The sequence below is a fragment of the Dermacentor albipictus genome, chromosome 7, assembly GCF_038994185.2.
Source record: "Dermacentor albipictus isolate Rhodes 1998 colony chromosome 7, USDA_Dalb.pri_finalv2, whole genome shotgun sequence".
Lineage (NCBI taxonomy): Eukaryota > Metazoa > Arthropoda > Arachnida > Ixodida > Ixodidae > Dermacentor > Dermacentor albipictus.
Genome location: NC_091827.1, coordinates 7225316 through 7247027, shown reverse-complemented (window position 1 = coordinate 7247027; position 21712 = coordinate 7225316). Strand labels below are relative to the sequence as shown.

Here is a 21712-nt window from a genome sequence, read left to right as displayed (position 1 = left end):
TGCTGCCAAATGCTTTGATGCTGAGTGCATGAATGCAAAATCAAGTGCTTGAAGATGCTCTTTTACGAGTGGTTTCTCATTTTTATCCCAGAAATTGTTGTGTGAAAATAGTGACCACGATAATAAGAGGTCTCAAAAGGCTAGTATTGTTTCTAACTTCCACGCAGTTTTTTTTAGTATGTATGCACAATTTTACAGTTCTGCACAATTCGTACAGAAAAATATGAAGTTTTGATTACTCATTTAGTGAACACGCTCGTTGCGCAAAGCTGCGATGTGAAATGAATAGAAACTGAAGCGCTTTATCCTTGAAAAAACGACTCTAGTAACTCTAAATGTTCGAAATGAGAGCCTATCAACTCTCCTTTGATTGGCAGCCACGTTTACTGATAATTTCGTGGCCGTTAACTTGCTCTGTCTAGTCAAATGTGAGAACCGAATACATGTAAGTTGCTGTGACATTTATATTTACTTTTTACTAACAGTCTCCTAGATCCCACAGAAAAGATTTTTGACGGTAATTTTTTTTTTTGCGAATCTTATGAGCCACGGTGTGAGAGAAGGTCGACAGTTCTACGAAATGTCTTATGGTCGAAAAAAAAAACACGAAGAAAAACCCACGCAGTTCCAACGCAGTGTTGCTATCTAAATGACGCGAAGCTTTGAGTTAGCGAAGTAGCAATGGTAGCACAAGACAGGTGCATGGTGTCTTTGGCTTTAGCTGTCAGCTCGATCACGAGAATGAAGGCAATGTTTGGTGCTTGTCGAGGAAAGATTATTGAAAGTGCGACACATATCTAAATGTATAGGAGTAGTTAGTGCTCCTTGCATTTATTACTGAGACAATGGTCTGGTGCATTACCCTTCATTCTGGATTCATCATCTGACACGATTGGCTTCATAAATCTGTGCGCAGACTTCAGCTAATTACCCAGCCGACCCGTACCACACCTACTTGCGCTAGTATCTTCGATTTTGTTCTACGTCTCCCGATATAGTTAATTCACTGACATTTCTGCCGGGCCTCAGTGACCACTCCTTCATTCAGTTTGAGCTTAAAAGTACTAAAAGGCGTATGCGATCTGATCCCAAATATATCAGAGATTACTCGAAAGCAGATTTTCCTTCGATAAATGCAGAACTAGGGACTTTTTTAGATGAGCACATGCCAAACTTTAATAACCGTACTGTGGAAAGGAATTGGCAGATTTTTAAAGAAAACGTTCACCATCTTATGCATAAATACATAACTTTAAGTGTCATATCAGCCAAGCATCGTTCTCTATGGTTCACTGCGGCATTAAAACGTCTTTTAAATAACAAGAAACAATTTTTTAGCAGAGCCAAAACAAGCCATTGTCCTTATCACTGGGATGCATATCGAGCCATCGCTTCGGAATATAAGAAAGCATTGAAAGACGCGAAGCATGTATTTTAGCGCAGCACGCTTCCGTAATTGTTTATTAATTACTTCAAAAAAAAATTGGAGCACCATTGCTGGTTCCAAGCATAAAACGTTAGCTCTTAACGACAGCAGCGGCGCTGCCATTCTTCCATCACAGGGTCCTGAAGAGCGTAATGATGCGTTTTGTAAAGCTTTTCTTCAGCAATCATCTGTTCCCATCGCCTGTTTTCGCCCGGCGCAGAATCCTTTGACGGACCCAATTGTATTTGAAAGTCTTGGTGTACAAATATTAATTAGTGTTCTAAAGGTTTCCTCATCTTCAGCAATTGACGACATCAATTCTAAATTTTTAAAGAATGCAACTGTTTATTCTTCCATTTACTTGTGCGAACTGTTTACGCAATCGCTGGACTCGGGATAGTTGCCCAGGGACTGAAATGTGGGCAAGGTTTTGCCAGTATTGAATTCTGGTGATACTCATTGAGCCACCAACTCCATACCGATATCGTTAACAAGTATCCCATGTAAAATGTTTGCACATATTATATATCCTAATTTGGTTAAATTTTTTGACTATCATTCGTTTTCTTTCCTCATCAGCATGGTTCCCGTAAATCATTCTTGTGTGAGACGCAGCTCGTCTCCTTCACCCATGACTTATTTGGCACATTAGACAAGGGATTATTCGTTCATTGCATATTCTTAGATTTACCGAACGGATTTGGTCTTCTTAACCACCAATTGTTAACATTGATCATATCGCCAAGTATATATTATACGCTGATGATACTAGCCTATTTTTTCCCGGCTCGGATATCGCATGCTTATATTTTCGCGCAAATGAAACACTTCTTCGCATTCACTTGTGGGCTACAATAATGGATTAAAGCTAAACATTAGTAAAACCAAAGCAGTTTTGTTTCATCTATACGAAACAAATTCTGCGAAATTCCACGACTACTGCTAAACGATTTCGAAATAGAAGTTGTAGAGAGTTTCCGAACCCTTGGCGTGATTTTCTCCAATAATTTGTCCTGGGATGCTCACATCAATTACCTAACGAAACAACCGTCCAAGGTAATCGGCCCCATGCGTCCACATTGCTTTACATTCCCTCTTTCTATTAACAATATTTACAATGCTCTATTTTCTTCTACGCTAAACTATGGTGCGCTAGATTGGAGAACAAAATCTAAAGAAAATATAAAAAAACTTCTTTCACTTCTGAAGCGTGCAATACGCCTTGTTTTTAAAGCTCCTTACCTAAGTCACACACAGGACATGTTTAACAAGCTTAAGCTTGTAAACGTACAATCTCTATACAATTTCAGACTACTTCGACAACATAAACTGGAAACAAACAAGAAAAATAACCTTCAGAAATCACTGGCGAAGTTGCAAAAAAAATTCCCCTGCATACAACACACGCTAACCCGAAACATAGAAAGTTGATAGATTCCGCACAACCTACGGTAAGCAAATGTTTAAGTACATATTACCAACCTTGTTAAATGAGTTGGCCAAAAATGGCACGGATATAGAATGGATCTTTTTCAATCAGCTACGCAACATATATGTATAACTCTCCATCGTTCACTTTTTTGTTGAAACACTAGTACTTTCTGTACTTTTTTCCTCGTTTCTGATCTAGTGAATTTCCCACGATGTTTCTGTATATTCATGGATTTTCTTTATGCACATATTTGCCTGTTGTTTGCATTGTTTTTGTATTCTCTGTAGTTCTTGGATTTTCTGCAAGTTGATTTTCTCCTGTGCTTTTTGTACGGAATTGATGCTACTGTATGCCATGCTATGGTGCACGGACCCAGTCAAGCCATTTCGGGCTTTTTGTCAGTGCTCCAAACATCTGACAGAGGTTGAATAAAGCTGAATTGAATTAAATCGAACTACTTTGTTTAAGGCTCAGCAAACTGAACATTGACCCTAGCATTATTTCATGGATCCAGAGTTTTTTTGCGTAACAGAACTCGATTCGTCACTGCTAATAACGCTGATACTTCACCATGTTCTGTTACCTCAGGCGTGCTTCAAGGTTCGGTGCTGGGGCCGTTATTGTTCCTAATATATATTAATGATCTACCAAACTTTGGTAACTCAACAACCAGACATTTTGCAGATGAACGTGTTATTTGCCGAGTGATCTCTTCCGTTTCAGACCCGTCCACATACTACACTGTGACTTAGATAAAGTGTCCAGTTGGTGTAACGCTTGGTTGATTAAACTGAATTCTAACAAATGTAAATGTATGCGTATTTCGCACAGATCTGTTAGCGTGAACCTTAGTGTGTATCATATTTATGGCTCTATACTTCAACGAGTAACTGCGTATAAATATTTAGGGGTTCATATAACTGATAATCTTTCATGGCAACTTCACGTCGATCATATTGTTAACAAAGCTAACCGCATGCATGGTTACTTGAGCCGTAACTTTTCTGTGGCTCAATTTTCGTTAAAGCTACTACTTTACAAAACCCTAGTGCGATCTAAATTAGAATACGCAAGCTCGGTATAAGACCTGGCCTTGAATCCCTTACTAATCAATTAGAAACAGTACAGAATCACAACGCCCGTTTTATATTCTCTGACTTCATTCGCACTGCTAGCGGAACTCCAATGAAAAGTACCTTGAACCGTCCTAGTCTTTCCGTCCGTAGAAAACTCTCCCGATTGCTACTTTTTCGCAAGATTTATTACCCTAATCACCAACTAAAAAGTGATCTTCTTTCTTAACCATCATTCATATCACCTCGCACAGATAATCGCCATATGGTACGCATTCGATAATGCAGGACGAATGCGTATTTCTACTTATTTATACCGAAGACGGCCTGCGATTGGAAACACCTGCCTACCTCTGTCGCCAATATTTCTGACACTTGTTTGTTTAAAACCGCCACACAAAACTATGTATTTGAATAATCTGCCTGGTTACCTGTTGCGTTCTTTCGTTTCGCGTAAAATTGTGCTTTTTTGATGTTTTTCATAATGTTTTATTTTTGCTGTATTATGACTACAACCATTTCTTCCTCATTGCCTTCTGTTACGTCCCGCTGAAACCATGAAACTATTAAAATAAATAAATAAATAAATAAATAAATAAATAAATAAATAAATAAATAAATAAATAAATAAATAAATAAAATTATCCTTCTGGAGGATTGGCCAAGAATGCGCACGTACCAAGGGCGCTATAACGTAAAACAATTCCAAACTTTTCTATTGCAATCCTGCAATCCGTCCACCGCGCGATTTGTCAAAAACTCTTTTGGAGCACCCCCACTTCACCTGTCTGTCACGCGACGTCACAATAACCGCAATAGCTCCCCATCTGATATGATGTGTACACACTGATCACGCATAATTTGACCGAACAAAACAAAAATTGTTATTTCTGATTCGACGCCTTTTTGCCATTATCCCTCGGTTAATGGTCAAAAGTTTTCGAGCTGCACCCACTTCACCTGCTTCTCACGCGACGTCACAAAACCGCAAAATCTTACCGCGTCAAAGTGACGCGTACGCGTTAAAGATGCAATAATATGCCGAACAAAACTGAATTTTCTTCTGAACAGCCGCAGGCTGCCCCGTTGCGAAAGGAATAAAAGATGGCAGCCGCCGATCGCTCCGGCACTGGCTAATCGCCCCTGCCGGAGAGCATGGGTTTATTTGCGTGCAATAATACTTTTTGCGTGGCTGCGTAACGTTTTCAAGAATATTCGGCACGTTTACGACCTTGTTCTGTCAACTCATCTTTGCTGAGGCTCCGTTTTAGCATTCTTAAGCTTCTGTTGCATGTCGCCGCGATTGTCGACGAGCCACCGCAAGCTAAGCAAGAGAAAGCGGACCAATCGCAGACGCCGGCACCACCCTCTTCATCCGGTTATCGATTTTCATTGCAGTGCCTCGGCCCCATAGAAGCCCTCTCCACTTGAGCATGCTCCTCGCCTCTTGCGTGTCAATTAGATAAGACAAGCCGCTCAGTGCAGGCAATGTTATTCGTTTTTCAAGCAAACAAAAGCGACCTACTATGAACGAGGGGAGCATTTGATTGGTTTGTTCAGACAAACCTGCGGGTGACCGCCCGATGATTGCTTCAGCGGTTATGCAAGTTTGACGCCAGGAGATGGGAATAGAAACATATTGAAATAGTTTTACGTTATACGGCTCCAAGTAACGTATGGCCAGTGGATGAAAAATGTGGTAGCAAGAATATAACAAGTATAAAAAAATCAGAGGCCATTGAATATCATGTGCTATTCAGTTAAGACATTTGTGTTGGTCTGTATTTTACAGAAGGATACATATGAGCCGACGTTACGTGTAAACATTTTATTCGTGATTTATAGTTAATTTACACTCAACGTTAATTCACTCCCTGTGATGGTTTCTCGGTCAACATACACTGCTTTATAAGTTGTCTACTCGGTGAGAAACTTACGTTCAACAAATCGCGGGGGGGGGGGGGAGGTGGCTAGGCAAGCCAGCTGTACTTCAAAGCATACCTGATGCCGACCATGCCCGAGAAATCACTAAATACAACGCTTTGGCACCCTGATGGTTGTTGACAACGAATATGAACAACGCTCTCTTGAAGGAACCTAGCGTCAAGCATTTGAAACAACTTCCACGTCAGTTTTGTGTCCTTGAAGACAGTGAAAGATGTCCATTAAATAGAAAAATGGATATGATGTGCCAGCGCATAATCGATTCGAGTAGCAGGGTAAATAAATTGTACGCGTTTAATATTTTCTTCCCATGTGCCCGAGTACATATATATAAACAAGGAACGCCGTAGCGTCACTTTGACTGATGTCCTAGTGTAGAAGCGCACGATTTGCGTTTTATAGCCAGCACACAAGAAGCGCACTAGCTATATACGCGGCGACAAATTTGTGTCATCCTGTTCTCATTTTGTGTCTCGTGCTCCCTGCTGTGCAAGCCAGTCCCGATAATAACCGTAGCAGGTGTGTGCAAAAACGTAGCGCGCAGAATTATGCATTGTTCCCCTTTCATGAGACTTGCGACGAAAAGGTCAAATTCATTTTCGTAGTGCATCGTAGAACACTCTTGTCAAATGGTTATGCTTATTTTGTGCTTCTCCAGCAGCTTTTCATCACTGGTTGCCATTAGATTATTCACTCTACAGCTGGCATAAAGAGGGGAGGTACAAGCTCGCTGCTTAAGTACTTGGCAAGACACGTTAGTTAACACTCGTAATGTGCCAGCAATTTTGTTTTAGATCGTATGATTTTCACTAAATCGTGCTTTGTGACCAAAAAGAAAAAAGGTAGCATTCACGGCCACGAATTTGTTTTCACGACGTGTACTTCCATGATGGTGATTGTTGCGATAATTAGAAGAAAATGGCTTCCATTTCTATGCTAGCGCTTTCTGAAAAGCTTAACTGCCCGCAGCAGTCGACAGTGGCGATCGTTACTGCACCGCTGCTCTTCTCCACTTGCCACGAGGCGCGCAGGTGCTAGGCTGCACTTGCACGAGGTTCACGCCACTCTCGAGAAACGATTCAGAACGTTCAGCCAGATCAACGACGCTCTTTGCACCCGGTCCCCGCACGCTTCCGTGAAGCCCATCGCTGACGACTGGTATTTTCGCACCTCTGCCAGTGCCGGAGTCCAAAGACACTAAAAAGGTTATAGGTGCTGCCTCAGCTGCACACATTATCTCTAAAAGAGGCAGGCGACGAATGGGAGGGCAATCATTCTTTACGTGTTCGCCGCTTCTGGCGCTACTCACATGTGGCGCGTCTGAAACATAAAAAAACATGGTTGTATTGTATTCGGTGAGTGAGTGAGTGAGAGAGAGAGAGAGAGAGAGAAACTTTATTTTGGTTCCTTCAAGGATTTAGCGTCTCGAGGTCTCGGTCGTCTTGGGCGCCGGCGACTTGGAGCCTCAGAAACTTTGTTGTGAACGCCTGCAGAACGGTTAGCCTTCCCCTGCTAATTTTTTTTTTTGCCGCGTGTATTTTCTCGCACAGCCTGACCTATACTTATCCGGTATTTCCAACTTGGTGTTCCAATAACTTATCTACCTCCTGGTGAGTGATTGGAACCGCGTACGGTGCATATGAAGCGTTTTCCTTTGAGCTTTATTAGCGCTTGAAACGTTATTATACTAGAGATAGTCAATGCTATCGAACTTTCAAACGTCGCAGCGCTTTTGAATAATTTGAATTTTGAATTCGCACTGACTGCATTAATTATTCATTGCTTTTTTCGGTTATTTTAGGAATAAAAAAAGTGGAGATATTGGCGTGCGTAATTCTCTATGTGTGCAAGAGCACGCTTCTTGTGCACCGTATGGTGGGCACAGTGAGCTTCGTGTTGAAGCAAATCAAGCCACATTTTCCTCCTTGCAGTGTCAGTGTAAAGCAGGCGCAATAATACAAGTGAAACAGGGGTGGTTTGCCGTCTCTGTGAACTCCTTAACCCGAGCAGGAGTCTGGAAGCGCTGGTGCTCCTTGTGAAGTACACCATAACGGCAAAAATAAAATAAATCGGTATAAGACGGTACATCGCCCTCTGTCTACGCACGTCACTGGGGCCAGCGTTTCGACAAGGACACCTGTCTTCGCCAGTGACTGACGAAGACAAGTCCCCCTGTCGAAACGTCGGCTTCAGCCACGTTTGTTGTTCGCCCGCTGTCTATCAAGTCTCGCCTGCAGCGGTGCCGCAGTGGCCAATGCGTTGCGCTGCCGCGCTTGAGGTTGCGGGTGCTCTCACGGCCGCCGAGGCCGCATGTCGATGGGGGTGTAATGCAAAAAAATGCCCTTTTGATTTGAAAAAGGTGTCGGTTCCCGTTACAAGTTCGCCGTGGATCAAATTTAATCCAAAGTTCCCCGCTAAGGCGTGCCTCATAATGAGATCGTGATATTCGCTCATACAACCTCATATTTAAATTTTTAACTGCGAGTTTCAATCTTCCTGTGCACGTGTCTTGTTCTGACTATCCATGCAGTAAAGAGATTATGCCTGAATAACTTCATATTTTATTCCTTCGCATTTTTGTCGTAATACCTTTGTTTTTCTTCTTTCTAAACATTTCTAGCCACTGAAGGTTTTTATTACTGTTATAGCTGGCTTCTCGGTCGTCTGTTTTCCCAGGATCATACCCCTTTAACGTACAGTGACTACAACAAATATGTTAGATCCTCAAGTTACGTTTAGAAAATAAAGAGTTTCTGGAACGAAATTGCCTTTTACTTGATGCGCAGGACCTTAACAGTGTTTTCAAAAGGAACAACGGGTCTGCAGAAAGTCTTTCTGGTGATAAGTAAATAAAGAAGACACCAAAACTGTGTTTTCTGGCATTCTTTGTCTTTGACATTCGTCTAACCGGCTGCAAGCTCCCTTTCGCTCAGTGAATACCAGCTGCGAAATGCACGGTTTCACTATCAAATGCTATGAACTGTCATGCACGCCTGCTTGTACTGAACCTCTGTCGGCGACCAAAGTATGAAAGCTGCATGTGAGGATGATGCATGCAAACTGGGGGATAGCATTTGCAGCAGTCCGCGGAAGCATGTCCGCCAACTAACGCTCCGCTGACTCAGGGGAATCGCATTTCATAAACAGCTGCGTTTCCATGAGTCATGTGCATCAAACGGGAAGCAAAAAATAAAAAGTGAGGGGCACTCGCAACAAAGGTGAACTTCTCGGAAGCCTGCACAAATGTTCTGCAGAGTGCGTCATCCACGCATATGCAGGGGAAGAGGATCGAGCGAATGGAAATCATAATACCAGCAGTGAAAATAAGGACAGTAATTAAACTATCACTGCTGCGCCCAACTCTTGTTATAAACGAGAGTGTATGTAACCCAAGCTAGGGGTCGAGTCTGATTTTCTTGTTGAAATGCATCATAAAAGTAGACGTGCAGTCTTTTAGCAACAGTTGTATGTATTTAAGGATTTCTTTGCGATAAAATAATATTATCCAAAATATTTCTACAGAAGTTCTACAGATATTGTGCAGAATAGGCTCTAATGTCTTGCAAAGCACTCTGAATTTTGTAAACGAAGGAGAGATCCTAAGCTTCAAGTTTACGTTATACCTAATTTCGCACCAAAACTGCGTGTTATTTTTCTCAACTCTACGTATCTTACTGCACTACGTGAAATCGCTCCCTTGATAACGTGAATTCATCAAAAGTTTAATCCAAGTTTAGCGGCATAATTCAGACTCACATATAAGTCGGTTTTGTTGGCTCTGAACATCTTAAATAATGCTTCGCAGTATTCTGATATCCATCGTCATCGCAAAGTTAGAGTCATAATCTTGTTTGCGTTGCTTTAAAGTTTTCAGCAGTTTGCTCATTTTCGTAAAAGGAACCCAGACTGCTATCAAAATTCTGATCTAATATGCTATAATGTACAAACCTCTATTTATAGAAAGCAAACCTCTACAAAACTGGTTTGTACAATGCATTGCAAAATTTTTTCCCATAGTCACGCACTTCTATGAAAAGTCGTGAAGAAAAGCTTCAGCCTAACGGGACCCGCCACTATGCCTGGGCATCGCAAACGAGAACAGCGTGGTGAGTAAAATACATCATAATGATCACGCCGAAAACAGTCAAACGTTTAAGAGAAACCACGGAAGAGGGAAAGCGTTCACTAAAACTGTTGCAGGAGTTTCGGAGGCTTTTCTCTGACGCGCGTCAGCAGCACACGCTTCTGGCGCCTCATAGCAATGCAAGTACAAAGCTCGCGCCAATCGGCTCCGGCGAGCTTATTGAAGTGACAAAGGGAGATGACACACCAACATGGCTGCACTTCCGGCTTGAAAAACGTGACGCCAATGCCTCTCCTATTTTGTTTCTTTCCTCCATGAAGAAAAATATTGAGGCGCACGCACGCACTCACAGACGGACACGTAGGCACACTCTAGCTGTGCCTTTCTTTACAGGGCACCTAGAGATCTGTGTTTCCCTTTGAAAAAGAATGTGTAGCGTTGGCGACTTCGGCAAGAGAAGGTAGCGCCTTGTGCTGAACGCCGCCTAAGGCGCAAAGCCAATGTTTCGGCGGTGCGGAAATCACAAACTAGCGACCTTTAAAGCCGAAGCCCTTTCGCATATGTTTGTGCATTCGAACACGGAGAAAGCGTTCTACTTGGTAGATCTGCTTTTGCTTGCTTATGTATTAGTCCGGGTAGCGTTTTTGAAGGTCGTCTTCCCTATTGCTAGGTTGAGCGCAGAAACGCGTTATTTAACTATCTATTACCTGACATATAATATATGACTCTAGCTACTCGACATTTCGATGTTTTATAACAGACATACTTAAGATCGCGAATTTCTCGCTTTAATATTTACCATTCTGTTCTCTCATAATCAACAAGCAACTACAATTTAAGTAAATTTAAATAGGTGCAATGGTCCACATCAACATGCGAGTCAATTTAATAAGAAATGGTGCGTGAAACTTGCTGTCAGAAACATTTTGCCAAAGGATAAATGTTCGAGTTAACACTAACCAGTGATGCGGAGAAAGCCCAGGACATGCTACGGATACATACTAAGAAATTTCTGGGGTGGGGTGGGGGCACGTGCCTAGTGCGCCCCCCCCACCCCGTCTCTGATCAGACGAGATGCCGATCAAAGTCGGGCCGTCAGGTTCCTTGCGCAGTTTGCGGTGCCCTAACTCTTGGCAAAACATCATCGCCACGTTCTTATATGGTTCGTCAAAGACGACAGGTAACCGTATGATACTCAGCAGCAGGACGTCATAGGCACTGAACCACCATTTCGGGCCCACGACATCTAGCATTTCACATGTTCTAGAAAAAATATTTTTCGCTTTCCTCTTCCTAAAGTGGCCCTTTTTACGGACTTATACACAGCTGTTTCTGATTCATTTTGCGCAAACATAGGCTGATGGCCTTACGGACTGACTGATAATGTCTTAGAACGACAGAAAGCTGAGCGAGTTGCTAAGGATTCATGACGCAAAGAAGGGGTAAGCCGTGCAGACAAGGAGACGAGGTGAGAAGTGGACAACACGAACGCCCACTATCAACTGAAGGAAGCACTGAGGCGAAAAAAGGAAAGACGACACGAAACTCATCTGCGCGTGCACTGGAAAGGTAGCACCACGTATCAATCGGGTACACATGCATGTTTACGGCACGTGTACCTGATTTTGTGCCCGTGTCTGCACGCCTTACCCCTTCTTTGCATTATGATAATGTTTGACGTCAATGCAGAAATCGGTGTATGCGTGAGACGCAGCAATAGAACGCTTTGTGATTATATACGCTTGGGATTAATTATAGTGCGCTTAAATCTGTTTGCACACGCTCTCTTCATTTGGTGATTGAATTCACCTTGAACGTTGATATGTCTATTACTGAGCACCCTGAAATATTTTGTTTACAAAAATGTACAATCTGACATTAATGTGGTAAACACGGAGGTTGTTCAGTACTAAAGAAGTTACAGCTGGTGTAGTTCAAATTCTATATTTCTCACTAATTATTTGTGCTTTGTGCCCGACCGGTTTATTGTGGCACGCTGTTTAGTCGGAATAATACCTTGTTGTTTACCTGCATGTTTTTCTTAATATAGCGGTTATATCGAAGCCAGACGTCTACCGCTGGGACTACAAGCTGATCAAAGGTCCTTACATCCCACAGATCATCTCTGTCGGACCCAGGAAGGCAGAAAGTTTCTTGAACGACTGTTCAGCTGACCGAAGTCACAACTGGGAAAAATGGCGTCATCCTTCCTTGAGATTGTTAATGTCGGACAATGCGCGGCGCTTGAGCGAGAGCGCCACCGTCCTTGGCTGCTCGTCCACCTGAGTGCGAAACGAAAAAGAAAATAGCGGTCTGCTCTGCAGGTGTTCGCCAACTGACAAAGTCCTTTCTTGAAGACACCTATAAAAATTTTACTGTGGTTTACACAAACGCCTGTTCATATATATATATATATATATATATATATATATATATATATATATATATATATATATATAGTACAACTGCTGCGTTCACAACTGCTGTTATTCTAACAGCGAGCTGTCCAGCGCCAATGCTCATTCACCTCTTCTACACCCTCCTGCTAGTAACAGCGCAAAATAAAGACAAGGGACGAGACAAGAAGACACCACAAGCGCTGTCTTCTTGTCTCGTCCCTTGTCTTTATTTTGCGCTGTTACTAGCAGGATGGAAAACCAACAAGCCCAAGCTGCTATTCTAGCGAAATACTATTCTACACGAAGTACTTAAAGTGGCCCACCAAATCACATCGAGGGGCCCGAAAATCGGGCCCCTCGGTTAACCACTTTTCTTCTCGTTTATTACATAACGAGGGTCTCGAATCCGGCAACATTGATGCCTTCAGGTAGCATATGTGGGTTTATTGACCAGTTGCCTTCACGCAAAAAGATCCCGTTCTCGTGACGCCTGCGGCAAAAAGGACGTTCCACGTCCGCCGCTAAGGTCTGTGAGTGGTGGCGCTGGCTAACACTCCCAGGGTTCTACTAGGACACACAAATACCCAAGAAAGTGAATGGGAAACGGCGCCGCGGTAGCTCAATTGGAAGAGCATCCCACCCGAAATTCGAAGGTTGTGGGTTCTGTTCCCACCTGCGGCAAGCTGTTTTTTCATCCCCTTTAATTTCCACTAATTTCTCGTTTCATTATTTCATTTATTAAGCACAAGTAATTTCTTTTATGTTGTCCTTTGTGTCAGTGTTTGTTGGCTTCTTATGATATGACTAAAAGTATCAGGGTATTTGAAAGGGACAGGATGTTGTCGCTGACTTTTTCACGCTTTCTTGATTAAACTTGGTTCTTGATTGAACAGTTATCGACAATGTTTGCCGCACATGTTCTACAAAGGCTTTTAAAGATGATCTTAATTTTACAGACACTAAGTATGTGTGGATTTCAAGCGGGAATTTCACTTTACAGTAGTCACCGTTCTAAATAAATAGTGCGCCAAAGGTCATTCCTATTACATGTATGAATCTTGCCACGACGTTGGTTGCCGAGGCAACACAGCTGCACATGCCAGCTGTAGGTGTCATCAGACCTTTGCTACTCCTTTGAAATCACTTCTAAGCTTCCCGGCAGTGCCTTAGCGCATTGAATAACCACCTGGTTGATCTCACTTTGCAGTGGCATGTTGAAGTACGTGGGCGAATCAGAAACTCTTTGCCCGCATCTTTTATTAGCGAAATGAGGTACATACAGGTAATTACAAATATACGTACTATTCTACACAGCTTACACTACTTTTCCTCATCGTCCTCACACCGATTCAGACATTTGTCCCGTCGCAGCACCAAATTAAGTGAGCGACGCACGTGGCCTCCCCGAACGCCCATTGCCACGCAAGTCTTCACGGCCTTTTTGCGAACTCATAACACCACCACCTCACGCTTGTCAAAGGCAGACACCTTTCCTCATATGCGGGCTGCCTTTCTCTGTGGATTTCTGTGGGCGTTCTTCCCTTGCACCATTGAAAACTAATCACACTCTGTCGCTCGTACGCCGTCGACGTGTTAAAACATAACCGCCATCTTCAACAACTGACTGGTTTTGGCACGTAATACCCTATAATTATTTTTCAACAACTGACAGCAGCGCCGTGCCGCGGAGCGACCGGCAAATAAGGCCTAGCCGGTACAAGAAAGGTACACCGCTGAGAATAGATATGTTGACATCGCATTTGCAGCAGTATTTTGGCTAAAAAAATTAAGGGTAAAGACCTTCTGATCCACCATCGTAGAAGCACAAATGTTGTGAGTCTCACATTCATGGCATGACTGGCGAAACAGCGTACGGGAGTGAAAATCTATTGAGAAACTCTATATCGAGGAAAACTCTATTAGAAAAGTCTATTAAACTCTCCGCGCACATTGAGCGATTCTGTTTGTGTGAACCTGGGATTTATTTCAATGAAAAAAAAAATGAGTAAAGCATGGATCAAAATGAAGATGGGGTCATTTGAAAGGAATACCAGATACCACACTCACATTACATGGGACGAAAATATGGCGCAGTGCAAATGTTAGGAAAAGGGCGGCCGCTGCATGAGAGAGGACACGACACAAACTCCCTCGCCTAGGCACGACCTTGTTTGTATATAAATGTGAGTGTGCGCGTATTTCAGATGCAAACCGACATGTGGAACGTATACGTCGTATCGTGGGCTCCACTCGGCTGCCTGCACTCGACAGAGTGAACTGTTCCGCCAACTCTCGTTCGCTTCCAGTCCCTAATCTCGACAGGTAGCGTCTCCTCTGTTGTCCCCGTGGCATCTGCATCTCGCACTGTCTGGGCCGAGACTTCAATGACCATTCTACTTCGGTTTTTGAAAGAGACGGGATTGGACAAGCGGCTGTGACAGTGATATCACGTACCATGCCAGATTGATGGACTCTAACGGACGATGTATGTGTGCTGTGCTATGTGCTCTCTCTCTCTCTCTCTCTCCCCCCCTTCCCCATGCTTCATCGCCCCCATCCCTCGCCCATGTGTAGGGTAGCAAACCGGTTAAGCTAAACTGGTTAACCTCCCTGCCTTTGCTTCTCCACTTTTTCCTACCTTCCTCCTTCCTTCCTCGGTGAAAGCTTTAATAGCGGAGAAGCTCAGCCTGAGCGGTCCTCATTCACAAAGGGTGCGGAATTAGCAACGCGTGCCACCGTCTGCTTCATGTAGTGGACGTGACACACCACGAGCAGCCATAAAAGCTCGGCCACAAGATCTCGGGTGGCTCGGTGCCTGCTCGTCTAGGTGTAAGGGAGCAATGTAGGATACGGACGTGCGTGTTAGAAACGGTTCAGGCGTAATTGTTAAGAAAAGCCGTCTCTATCATGTACATCCATTCTTCGACGAACTTCCTGGAATTTTAGCATTTCACTCGTCCGATATTAAATAACGTAACTTAACTATGTTCTGGCAAAATGCACCAGCAGTGCCATGACGAAAATTTACGCTGTCTACGTGCCATCTTTTAGCATAGTATCTTCATTCTCCCATCTGGGAGATAAAGCATTGTTCTTCTAAGAACAATTTATCTCATAATTATAATGTCTATTAGTGCAGAGCATAAACATAACGTTCTGTCATAAAAGAGAAACTGGTCTGTCATAATGTACTATCCATCAATAAATCAGTGCATAAATCAAAAAGACGATCCAAAATAAATATCTACTTGTTCATAAGAATGTAATTAGAATCGCATGCAGTGGTAGTATCGTATATCATTCAGTGTATTCTTCGGCAAGCTTTTTCAATCTCATATTGAATGTTCATCTCTCGCTGAGAAGCTAATTATCATTGACTGTGGAAGCAGGACGAAGTGAAATTTTCCCATTATGAGATTACAGCCATACTATAGAAGAAACTTTCGGTTCAAGAAAACGCGCAATGAGTAGCGACTGTATGGACGAATTCAAAGAAACTGATCAAGAATAGTGGTCCCACGGAGAAATAAAAGATTAGAGAAGGACGACATGCGCCGACCATTCGCAGTCATGAAATGTTCTATATGCTGCGTGACAAAACACCACTCTCACGTCCCTTTATATTTGTACCGTAGTGTGCACTTTATGGGGTGGTGGTTTAGTTTTGCCGTGAATGCGAATATTCCTAGACAGATTTGCCTAATTTGTCCCTCGCAGATATTTCAGTACTGCCACTTGGTTCTGCCTCGCAGACTCGTTGCAATTAAGACAGCGTCGCAGTAGCTTCGCAAGGTAATTGCTCTCGCTAATGGTTGTGGCAATTAAGCGAAATCTGGGCCTCTGAATGCAAGCTGGAATTTCGCTCATGTGTGTGCATAAATGAAAGGAAAAAAAACCGTGCCTCGGAACATATCCTACATTTCTTTCATGTGGCTCCATAAACTAAACGGGCAAGAGAGAGAGAAAAAAAAGAAACCGGCAAGCTTGAAACACTCTTAGTCGCGCAGTGGGCAGCAGCGCATTATCTCAATTACGCTTCCGTTCTGAAAACATTTGGTAGTGGAATGAACATCACCCGACTTAATTTTGCACTACGCTTATCAATCCTCCGACAGCACCATGTACAAGTAATATTAAGTAAAAAGATAGGAACGAATTATAAGAGAGCAGAGTTGATGAGCCCTAAGAGAATGGCCCGAATGAAACCCGAAATAATATTACTCTTAAGACTCCGGCAATCTAACGCGTTTGCGAACATGCCTTCCCTTGGCTCTTCCTGTGGCATAGGCTAGCAAATTATGCACCGCGTGCATTACTTCGTGACAAAGTTTGTGTACCTGCAAGAGGAAACGCATCCTAATCATGCCTAATGAAGATCGAACACCGACAATTAGAGACGCTGCTGGAGTAAAAGAAAAAAAAAAGAGGAGTATTCGTTAACTGCGCATTCGCAGCGTGGTTCTGAGCCAATCTTTAACCGCCGCTGTGCTATACGAGGTCGAATCAACAGGGCGCCTAGGGAATGCTACTTTCTCGCCTTCAGGAAACGATGACGTGTGCGGCTGTGAGTCTTGTTTGCTGCCCTTTGGTGAGATGAACGTGTCGCTCCATTCACAAATGTTGCCCAAAATTATAGTCCAGAGCTTGTTTTTCTTTCTACCATATAATTCCCACTACGTGCGACTTCCACAGAGATTTATATCGACGTCTTCCTCCGAAATGCATAATGCCTTTCAAGATCAAGTTAATGTTAGTATGTAGCACAAGTCAGTTCTGTGACCATTGAATAAAGAGATTGTTATCATTTTTGCTGAATAACACGAAGTATTATTTTTTTTTCGGGTAATGCCGCCTCAGTAGAGCATATTTTTAAATCCCTATAGTGTTTTTTTGTATATTCCTTTTTTCTCGAGGTAGCGCCAGAAGTGTTAGCACAGGTATAGACATATAAGTGCGTAATACACCCGTTCACAATGCCACTTGATAAGTGCCACTGACACGGGATATTTTTGTTGGATCAGGGGAACAACCGGAACTTAACATGTTGCTGCATATGAGTGCGAGAGGCGTATTAATAATGTAGGCTATTTTCATAACAGGTTTTTTCACAATATCATGTACAAAAGTGGCATGTCTGCTAAGCCAACTTGTAATGTGAACATTTTCAGTTGCATACACGGCTGTACGAAAATGGAATCTTCATATATAGACCTTAAATACGTGGTGAGGTTAGACCTCGTTCCTGGTCAAGTACTGAATGCACCAGAAGTCACAAAATGCCATAAAATTTATTCACTAATAACAGTCCTGTGCAGCATTCACCTTCACTCAATCTGAGGTGTAGATGAAAATGATGTCCGAGAGTGACGAAGCAAATCAAATAGCAAGGGCCAGGCAGGCTTTTGCCCGCACAATGCGCAAATTTATTTTTCGTTATGCATCTCAAGCTTTCTTAATATCCGACCCCAGTCCGTTCCTGAACACTTTTAAATTTATGAAAGAGCTGCTAATATTTGTATTGTAGATTTCGGACGAACATGCAATTTTTTAAATTTTGTTATTTCATATGAATGTCTGTGACTCCATGATTTTCTAGAGTTATTTTTATTTCTGAAACGGCACTCAGAATAGGTCCTGTCATACAGACTGTATAATCTTCATAAAGACTGCGAAGGACGTACATGAATCTGATTCATTTGTCATAACAGAGCAGTCGGCTCTGGCGACAAAGGCCCGGAAGTAGGCTAGGCTCTCTCCAATAATCCGCCTCAGTGTGCGTTGGCCTTCTGCGTATATAGTTCGTTTCAAATGCTGTGGTAGGAAACAAAAGATCGTCAAACGGTGCTAGCGTCAAATGTCGGGATGTCTCCACATGTATGGTAATTCATCGTATATGTGAAACAGATATGAGTTAGTGTAGAAGTAGTTGCTTTTATGCGTGTAGGTAATTCAATTATACTTTCAAAACGATTACAATACAAAATACAACAAAAGTTATTATTATCTGATTGCGCACACAACTGGCGATGCTCAAAGCAGCAACGAGTAGAGCTTTCTGCTGATTCAGAGGTACGTAATTGCAAAACTCCTTGACATACCTAGAGAATGGATGACCCAGATGGAGGATGGTAAATCACTAGAAGAACAACACGAATATTGATATACAATGTTCTTTAAATCAACATTTACAACACAAAAATGAGGGATAACGTCACCAATAATTCTCCTTCCTAAGTATGCAAATATTGCGCCTCTACGTTAGTCACATCGGAACTGAGAAATGTTCCTATAGGTGTCAATTCTAAGTTCTTCAAAATTACAGTTCAACAACGTGAATGCTGACACACCAAAATTCACATACATACCATTCGTACATGTAGTACATTCGTGATGTTTGTTTCGGAAGCGGCAGCAACTAAGATGAATAACGCACCCCGTGAGTTCGTCGTGAATGGAGACACCAGTGTGAATATCAACAGTTCTAGAGCATGATTTTACGGTGAGAATTTATACGGGACAGAGAAAGATACATAGGACAAGTGCCGAAAGATGCAAACGCCGCCGCTACGCCTTAGTCCTCGGTATATGGCTCTGTCCCGTCTAAATTTGTGCCTTAAAATCAATGTCAAAGTCGCTTTTTTTCTACATACAGCACAAAAATTGCGATACACAGAGGTGTACACGTAAAAACCACAGAAGGCTTGACGGAGGCCTACGGCCCGTTATGACACAGAGGCAGCAGAATGGAACAAGTAACAGCTTCTGTTAATGTCTACTCACGAAATAAATTTACTAAAGCAAATACTTTGAGCACAGATTTACAGTGTATAAAGAAATTACCGACAAGAAACATGTTGCATAATACCTGTAACCAAGTGACCTATCTTAATTGAACTTCAACAAGCTGGGCCTTCTGCCTAAAGGTAGAGTTTTATTTATTTATTCATTTGTTTGCTTGTTTATTTATTTATTTCCCAGGCGGCCTTACATTGTACGCCAGAGAATCGACAGAACACCCGGGAACCATAACAACGGGAAGTTGTCGCCATCTCTCGAGTGAAAGCTGAACCCGAAATAAAAATAAGTAACAAAGAAGGCAGTAAAAACAAATAAATCTGTCGCGTTTGAGGTTGCTGCCACCGCGGTGCGTTAATTAATGCCTCATTTACATATTCTCCCGGCGCGAATAATGGTCTCTTTTTTTTGCCTATCTTTATTGTTTTTCTCTCCGTATGCCTTTGCTCATCCAGGACGGTAGCTTTTCCACTGGGCTGCTTGCAAAAGTACTCCTGCAACAGAACCTGTATGCAGGGCCCAGCATCTGTTTCTCTCGTGCCGCTTTCCATCTTACTTTTCTTTGCGGCAGATTTCTCATTGTATGGCAACAACAAAAACGAAACGAAAATTCTTGTTGCCAGGTGTTTCTATTGCCACGGTAGTTTGTCCTTTTGCTTAATTAATTATTTCCAGTTGCTGGTAGTAGCGTTCGATGAACAGTTCATATAAGCTGGCGTGACGATGGAAGAGTGGTACGAATCTTGAGGTTCATTTATTTTTGTACGGTTTGTCATTACTTCGCGCCTGTTTCTTACAAAGTTTACTGAATCTGCGTGTACGGCTTGCGAATGCGCGTGCGCTATTTCGCACGCTTTCGTGTTTGCTCTAGTCTTTGAGTCGCCAAAGTGAAAAGAATGGCGCTCGGCTTCGCTTCATGGGGAGGAAAACATTTTAAAATAAAAGTGCACGCCACCCAGTTCTTATAGTGGGCACGTGCTGTAGTTGAGGACCACCGTCGTTAGAGATTGCAAAGTATGCCCTCGCGCTGAGCATCAGCTGAGATTAAAACGTTAACGTAGCAATCACGTTTTCGCTACTCAAGCGAACGGCACAAAATAAAAGTGATCAATTGAAGTGCAGCGGCCATGAGTGGCTTTCACCCGACTCTTGGAAATATGTGCGCAGCATCGTCTCAGTCGGAACAGGCAGACTGTGCAGTGGCGCTGTTCCCTTTCCACAGCGTGTAGGGTCGCCAACCAGGTGCTTTTGTGGTTTACATTCTCTCCTTCATTTTGTTTTTATTTTCTACCTCTCTGACTGGTTCTTTTCCTCGCTGTTGAACAAGAGAATCGATGAAGTTGGTGCCAAAGCTTTCCCACTTTTGCTCTTGTGGGAACCTAATTCGATGCGATCAAGAAAATTAATTGTGAATAAAGCAATAATCGAATAATGGAAAGGTTAATTTTTAAATTGTGAACGCATTTTTCGCTTATGAACACAGGTGCGTGACACCGCTTCATTGTGCTCGAAGGTTTTATTAAAAATTATCTGGCGCAGGTTTCAGCTGCAGAGATCCTGTCCGAGTCGAGAACTACATGAGACGAGCGCCTCCTGCGTAAATAAGCTCATATATGAATTCCTGACTGAACTCGCATAGGTGGTCTGTTAGCTCATTTTATCGCCACGTTAGCAGGAATAGCCTGGACTGTGTAGTATCACGTAGAATGAACATATGAGAAGTTTTAAAAGACTCTTGTCTCGTCGTTAGTTCGATCAAACGGAGGTACACTGCATCTATGCGAATTATGGAAAGACCACCAAATTACTTGTTAATAAATTCAGCTAAGGAAAGTTCGTTTTATTCTACTCTGGTCTACTTCGAGCTGGCAGTTATCAAGTCAAAGCAGATCATTCACCTCCATTACGGCTAAAAAGTTTTCGAAACACGTGGTTACACAGTTGCCCTGGTAAGAGTTGGCAGGGTCTAGAGGCCTCGACATATTTACAACGAAGCCTAAAGACGATATCTTTCAAGGACATGTGGACCACATCCGACCACGCTTCTATCTGCTGCCATATTTGTTATGGTTACTACAATTGAGTTCTTTTCAAACATAACTTGGCACATTAATATAACCAAGGATCATCGGAATAGATGGAGACTTCAAATGATCAGCGGGGTCTAAAAAGAGGAGTCTTTGGAATCTCTGGAACTGTGGTAAACGTGTTTAAGTATGTTGTGTGTCTAGGACGTGCACATCGCGCAATATTATTTCATCTTTTATACATTTCCATCTTGAGTAGCATGATGGGCATGCCGCCACGCAAACCTCTACAATGGCCGTATTCTGTAACGGTTCGCGTTGAAACAGGTTCGCTCTCATGAACGCCATCTGTCAGCGCTTCATTGTCGTCAACTCTGGTGGGCATCGCTACAAATTTTGTTGTCGCCACACAGGTTGTCAATAATTTTGAAAGCAAACCCGTCGTATGCTACGAGTGGAACCTTGGAGAAGTGGTTCGCTCGAGGGTCGCGCGCGGTAGCGACTATGATCTCGAGCGTTGCTAAGGCAACCG

The 21712-nt window shown here is 42.7% G+C and overlaps 2 long non-coding RNA genes across 2 annotated transcripts in view; both read left to right on the top strand.

Moving 5' to 3' along the window:
• LOC135916473 (uncharacterized) overlaps nucleotides 1-21712 on the top strand; it is a 744131-nt gene that overhangs the window by 370167 nt on the left and 352252 nt on the right. The gene's annotated exons all lie outside the window — the stretch shown is intronic.
• Nucleotides 301-12340, top strand: LOC135916472 (uncharacterized). The gene is made up of 3 exons (XR_010568942.2): nucleotides 301-445; nucleotides 9893-9981; nucleotides 12078-12340. It is a non-coding gene; the product is annotated as an uncharacterized lncRNA (long non-coding RNA).